The sequence below is a fragment of the Clinocottus analis genome, unplaced genomic scaffold, assembly GCF_023055335.1.
Source record: "Clinocottus analis isolate CAN_PGR_092001 unplaced genomic scaffold, fCliAna1.0.p SCAF_2, whole genome shotgun sequence".
NCBI classification, from domain to species: domain Eukaryota; kingdom Metazoa; phylum Chordata; class Actinopteri; order Perciformes; family Cottidae; genus Clinocottus; species Clinocottus analis.
Window position 1 is genome coordinate 18,001,563 of NW_027175931.1, and position 7,445 is coordinate 18,009,007.

General features: G+C 41.1%; 1 pseudogene; it reads right to left on the bottom strand.

Moving 5' to 3' along the window:
- Positions 1–824: 824 nt before the first annotated feature.
- Positions 825–6,803, bottom strand: LOC137790137 (extracellular calcium-sensing receptor-like; annotated as a pseudogene).
- Positions 6,804–7,445: the final 642 nt, after the last annotated feature.

Consider the following 7,445-nt stretch of genomic DNA (forward strand, 5'->3'; position numbering starts at 1 on the left):
AGGGCTGGCAGTGGCGGAGGCCAGGGCTGGAACTGGCAGCAGTATGGAGGCAGCAACCAGAACCAGCTTGGACTGCAGCACGGGGCAGCAGTGGGATACCAGATGACGACGAGGCCTTGAAGTTCGGTCCTCCAGATTACGGACCTTGCGCCTCAGGCTACGGGGCCCCCACCAACAGCCACCCAGAAACCCCCCCACAGACCACGCTCCGGGTCCATCACATGGTCCAAGGATCCCTTCTCGTGACCCCAGAGACCACCCAGAATCTGGGGGACTCACAAAGGGCATCAAGCTCTGGGCCATGACCTGGTCGACACAGGCCAGGCTATAGCAATGAGAAACATACAAAAAAAACTGATAGTGGCTGGCCATGGACTTGCCATGGCAGAGCCGGAAAAAAAAATGGCTGGGTCGAGGTATTGATCAGTTTGTTCTGTCACGAGAAGCTCTGAGAGTGAGGACCCAAATGCCCATGCAACAGTTTAAATTATTTTAACAAACACTATAATTAAAGAGAGACATACTACTCACGGGGAACAGTGGAACACAAGGTAACAACCGAGAAGGGGACAGGAGACAAATGGGGTTTAAATATAAGACGGAGGTAACGAGAAATAGGGAAACACAATGAGGGCAGCACAGGTGAAGGGTATACACAATCAGGAACCAGGTAGACAGACAATCCCAGACAACCACCAGGGCAGGAATTGTAGAGACACAAAGGACACAAGACTACAAAATAAAACAGGAAACAGAAAACTCAAATCATGACCCTGTGGCTTAAGTATTTGTTAAAAGTCCCCTTAAGTGCTGTCTTTGTTTTCTCAAAATGTTATGTTTTAAGATTGACTTTTGTTCATCAAATGTTTCTTGGTGTTTTTTTCTGGTTTAAACAATATGATGAAACATTTTGGAGCAAATATACACAATATGAGTCCAAAACTAGAGGCAAGAATGGCAAATATCTCCACAGCCACAGTAAATTTTCCAGGAGAACTGACATATGCTGGGATGAAGGTGACCCAGACTGCACAGAATATCAGCATGCTGAAGGTGATAAGCTTGGCTTCATTAAAATTATCAGGTAGTTTCCGGGCTAGAACCGCTAACACAAAGCAAAAGACAGCCAGCAGACCGATGTACCCGAGCACAGCCCAGAACCCAATAGATGAGCCTAATGCACACTCCAGGATGATTCTCTCCTTGTATGTGGTGAGGTTTTTCCTTGGAAAAGGAGGACTAAGAATCAACCAAAGAGTACATATTATAACTTGAATGAAGGTGAATGACACTACAGTCATCCTTTGCTGTGGAGGACCAAACCATTTCATAACATTACGACCTGGGAGTGTGGCTTTGAATGCCATTAACACAACTATTGTTTTTCCAAGAACACAAGACATACAAAGGACAAAGATGATCCCAAACGCTGTGTGGCGCAGCATGCAGGACCACTCAGAGGGTTCTCCAATGAAAGTCAATGAGCATAAGAAACAGAGAGTCAGAGAGAAGAGCAGCAGGAAGCTCAGCTCAATGTTGTTGGCTCTGACAATTGGGGATGTCCTGTGACGGTGGAACACAGCCGCTGTTATGATGGCAAGACAGGCACCACCAACTGAGAATGCAGCCAGGATGATTCCTAGGGCCTCGTTGAAGGAAAGAAACTCTACAAGCTTGGGGAGACAAGTGTCTCTCTTTGCATTCGGCCAAAATTCCTTGGGGCAAGGGAAACAATCAGGGGAATCTGAAAAAATACAACAAAAGAGGGCTTTTAGCACTCAAGCTCAATATTTGATGTTGTACAGTAGATATGCATTCAGAGAAACAATACCTGTAGCGTTGCTAATCTCTCCTTCAGGACACGGTATACAATCATAACAGCAGATGGGTTTTCCTTTCTGCAGCACCTTACGAGTTCCTGCAGGACAGCTGTCAGAGCACACTGACACAGGCACCTGGCACATAGATACAAACAAAGTCGCACATATTCAGATGTGCTTCAAAGCTCTAAGGATTAAAGAATATGTTTGAATTATTTTCAAGTCTGTCTAAAACATGTTAAACTCTCACGTTAAAATAAGTATGTGTTTTTGTCAATGCAAATGCTGGTGAAAAAAAATCCACAGTTGTGTAATAAATTATTTCTAATGTTTAGCAAAATGAGGCAGTCTGGTTGGACAAAGCAAGCAGTTGTCTTCCAAAGAGTAATTTTGTTCAACAACCTGTTTTTTTTTAACTTTTCCCAGCAAAAATTCTCCAGCAAAGATTCATTTTTGTTGAAACCATTCAGTGTGTTTTCAGACTGAAAATGCTGTAACATTAGAACAAAAATATTCCCAGTATATGTCTCTGTTATTGAACTGAAGGAACCGATCCAAAGACACATATTACCAAAATGTGAAATTAGAATGTGTTATAATATACACTTTGGGCTCTGTGTAGTTATTTCAATGTGTGACCCATGATTCATTACATTGAAATCAGATTCGGGACAGATATCTTTACTGCCATTATTTACTGGGGTAACAATTGCAGTGACCCAAAGTATGTGTTCACATATACCATTTAATATCATTTAAGTTTTAAATATGTAATACATTTTGCTCCTTACTTGTGTGCTACCCTCCACCCAGGTGAGGTTCCTGTCTATACGGAGTTCCTGGCCCACCGGCAGTGATGCATCGTAGTGCCCTACTGCCACCAACTCAATGCTGCCACTCTCAGTTTTTTGCCAGTTAACCAGCTCGTATGTGGCCACAGGATCCCCGTTGGCATCAAATGACACATCATAACCATTTTGGGAAAACTTAACTTTCTTCAACTGAGTAAGAACCTGTGAGGATGTTGTAGTGGAAGATGGAGAGGGCGAGGAAAGAAACAATGTATGATACAATGTATATTTTTTTGTAGGAAAATGTAAGGTATCGCAAAAAAAAGGACATTAGTGTTTTGACATATTTGTTTTGACTGACCTGTTTGGACTCTATGCTGGTGAGTTTATCACACTGGGTGATAGCATATGATTCCTGACACACTGCATTATGAATGGCATGTGCTATTGCATAAACAGCCTTGTACACCATGTTAGTGATTCTGAGCTGAGATGTGTCAGTGTACGGGCTCTGGATCGTCTCTATGTCTTCACTTCCATCACACACATTCTTGTCTGTGGTTGCTGTTAAAAACACACAAAGAGACAGGCAGGTGGTTTTTTATGTTCAGAAAATTATTTCATCATTTCAAATAATGTTCTTTTTAGTTTTATTTAACCTCCAAAACCTTTATTAAAGCTCCTTGTATATATCTACATACATAAATATCAGTGGTGGGCCATCAGGGCCTCCTACCAAGCCTTCTCTGCTGACCTAAATAATCACAAAGTTATAGCTTTTTTTTAATAATTAAAAGTTATAACTATCCCTTCACTTCCATCACACACATTCTTGTCTGTAACTGCTGCTAAAACACACAAAGACACAGGAAGGTGTTTTTTAGCCTTGATGATTATATAATTATTTCTCATGTATAATGTATCATGTATAGAGAGAGTGATGGAGACAGAGAGAGAGAGAAATATATTATTCTAATTATAAAACATGCTTATTTTCCATTACAATTCAAATCACTTTTTTTGTGTCATAATCTGTTTTTTCATGGCCCTACGTTCTTCCCTTTTTTCCCTTTTGTATATCAGCTCAAAAAGTATTTTCCTTGAATTGGATATTGACCTGTTGAAATGTCAAACGAATAAATGATCTATTAATGCAAGTCAATATAACAATTTATTGAGACCAACATACATATTTTGCCGCAATAATGCAGGATTGTTGTGTATCCATATATACAAACAAAGTCACACATATTCAGATGTACTTCAAAATTCTGATGATTAAAGAAGACTTTTAAGTTCTTTTTAGGGCTGGGCCAGTGAACTTGTTAAAAACGTGTTAACTCAGTAATCCTAATTATTAATAATTATTTAATCATGCAATTATGTACGTACGAACGTGCTTCCGTAGCCTCGCTGACAGGCAGTGTTGACGACTTGCAGACTTAAGGCCTGATGTCAAAGCACGTGTTGTTATGCAGTTTCTGTCCTCAGCGAGCAGCAGGTGCTGCCACGAGCTGCTCCGCTTACCAAAGCTCTCACAGGCGGTCAGTCTCACAGGAGCCCACTTGGCTTCTTGTGAGACTGATCACTTGGAGTCTCTGCAGGCTCTAAGTCTTGATTGAAAAGGAATTGTGCAAAGCTCCTGACCTTGCGGTCTGATACACTATGGCAGAGCACTTTAAGTCAGTATCACTTCTGGATCTTTACTCTTCTCTGAAACAGAAGAACTTTCCACACATGAGGAGCCACGCTAATAAAATGTTAAGTGCACTCGTTCAAGCCAACACATTCTGAACTTTTTTCACTGAGCAAGAAAAACTGAACTGGACTGGATAACATCCAAAGCACTCATTGCTTTTGTATATAGTTAATCAATTATTGGTCTTTAACATACATCTTTAAGTTAAGCAACAAACTACATCAACAACAACAATGAGTCGACCTATAGGAAGGAAGCCCGGCACCCGGCTGCGTGGTCCGCCAACAACAACCTGACCCTCAACACCAAGAAAACCAAAGAACTCATCTTGGACTTCAGGAAGACAAAATGCTGCACACACTCCTGCATCTGTATCAATGAAACAGAGGTTGAGCGTGTCTCCAGCTCAAGCTTCTTGGATGTCCACATCTCAGAGGACCTCTCTTGGACCCTCAACACCTCAACCCTGGTCAAGAAGGCACATCAGCGTCTCTTCTTCCTGAGGAAACTGAAGAAGATCCACGTCTCCTCCGATACTGGTGAACTTCTACCGCTGAATCTAATTTGTTGTAATGTATTACTCCCAAGGGGCCTACATACTGTCTATATAGTGTATGCTTGTGTTTAGGGCTTTAGTGTTGACATCTTCTCCAAGATAGCAGAGTGCCTCAACTTGACCTGAAAGATCTTTTTTTCAAGTTAGATTATTCACAGAGACCTTATTTCCACTTCATGTCTTTGTTAAATAACAAAAGATTTTCCTTTAAATCACTCGGAGATTGGCATGTTGATGCAGCTGCTTCTCCAGTCAGAGAGAATAACCCATCTAAGTGTTATGTTAAAGATCAGCCAAACTTTCTCACTTTTTCCCAGCCTGCAGTTGAAAGCATCCTCCCAGAACTCAGTAAACACTGGAGAGGCAGTCACTTTAGAGGGAGAGAGATCCAACAGGAAGTCTCTCAGACCTGGGATGACAGATCGCTCAATGCCAAATCCAACTGCTCCAGCACATAAACTGAACCTCAGCATGTCTGGGTCAGTTACCCAGGCCTCACTGCCGATCCACTGGCGAGAAGGAGAGGGCTTGAGCGATAGCTCTTCCAGCAGAATCCTCATGTCTCCAGGGGATGTAAATGCCACAATCACCATAGCTGTTGACCTTGAGAGAAATAAAATTGCATTGTATGAGATAAATAATGACATATATTACAAAATAAATTGTCTCTTTATATATTGAGATAATTTGAACAGTTTTTGGTCTCACTCAATTTGCCTCTAACGTGAGAAAATACTCTTCTGTCATATAATTTACAGAACATTGTTATGGACTTGTGTACATACGATCAGTGTGAACACTGGGAACAAAAGCACATAATCAGTGACTACAAATACCTGTTGATAATGTCTGCTACTCTCTTGATCCTGCTTCGTGGGTGGGTCCGATAGAAAGATTCTGAATATTCCACACAGATTCCCTCTTTGTGTGCTGCGTCCAGGAAAGACGCCATGCCATTGTTTCCATAATCCGTATCCGATCGGATAGCACCTATCCAAGTCCAACCAAAGTGTTTGACCAGCTTTGCCAGCGCGTCAGCCTGGAACTGGTCACTTGGGATTGTTCTGAAGAAACTCGGGTACTGCTGCTTATCGGACAGGCATGCACAAGTGGCAAAGTGACTAACCTAAATGAACACAACAGTGTAATTATTGAACAGGATAGACACAAAATAGCACAGGTCTGTTAATTCTTAAAGTCTGTAATTCACAATATTTACTTGAGGAATGTTAAAAGGTCCAATGATGCGAGACATGCTGATGGATGGCGTGGACCCAGACTCACCAACAACAGCCATCACCTTACCAGATTGTGAACAATTGTCACCGGTGTAAAACATTGGGTCCAGGCCGCTTGACAGCTGGAATGCCACATGCACTGATACAGGCACAGAGGCACACGAGTCGTAGATCTGATAACCGAGTTTGATGCCCGGCAGCAGCTCTGTGCTGTTGTTAATCTCCTCGATGGCGAAGATCATTGCACGTGAGAAGCGCAGTTCACGGGTATCAATGCTGCAGACAGACACTTGTGTCACTGTTTAAAATATGGTCAACATAGTGATGAGGACAGAATATTCAACTAATTTTAACAGAAATACATAATAGGTAAGCATTTAAAACCAAAATTCAACACAGATATCAGTACAAAATGCACAATAATCTTAATTCATGGATTAACAATAGTTGGATATTTTAAACTCTAATGTTAGTTTTCATATTGTTTTCAGTTAAAATAAAAATAGCTAAAATTCTCTCCTATATTGTTAACATAATACTTGCATATAATATCATGTTTTTTTTCATAACCAAACAGTAATGCATTCAAACTAGAAAAACATCCACTTAATCCCAACATCTTCCACTTACTAACCTCCCTGAGCATCTTAGTGGATCAGGCATGGTGGTGTAGTTATGCTTCATCGCGTGCATGGAGTAATGAATGGAGAAACTACCACCAATAACATAGTCACCATCCATTGAGAAAGCAGGTAGACGAGTGGTACCCTGGAGCTTACATTTCACAGATGAGGCTTCAGTTCTCACCCCAACACCAGTCCTATCCTCTGTGAGCTCATTCCTTTGTTTCACACCATCCACAGAACCATTCAAGGCAAGAGCTGAGTTCAGCTCACACAAACCCAGAGACAGGATCAGGCCAATGAAGAGAGCTGAGATCTCCATCCTCAACTGTCCTCTTGTGGGCATTCTGTGTATTTACTGGTTTATATAGATTTTCTGACTGAATCTTTCCTCCTCCTGTACGTCAGCTTCCTGTACGTCAGAGAGAGGATGCTCTTACCCTCTGGTGTTGATTAACTCTTGTACAAGTATTTTTTGTGAGCTTTGTGTACATTATAATATGCACCAAGTGCACATGTCTCTTTTCTCTTCTTTTGAAGTTACCATTGTAAACCTTAATATCTTCTAAATTAAGTCATTTACCTTTTAAATGTCTAATAAATGTCCAATATTAATGCATTGTTTGTTTGGTTGTATTGCATATTAAATATTGCCAACACAGAAATATAAATAAAGAAGCACTGAGTTAATACAAAAAAAATACATTATACTGTTAGT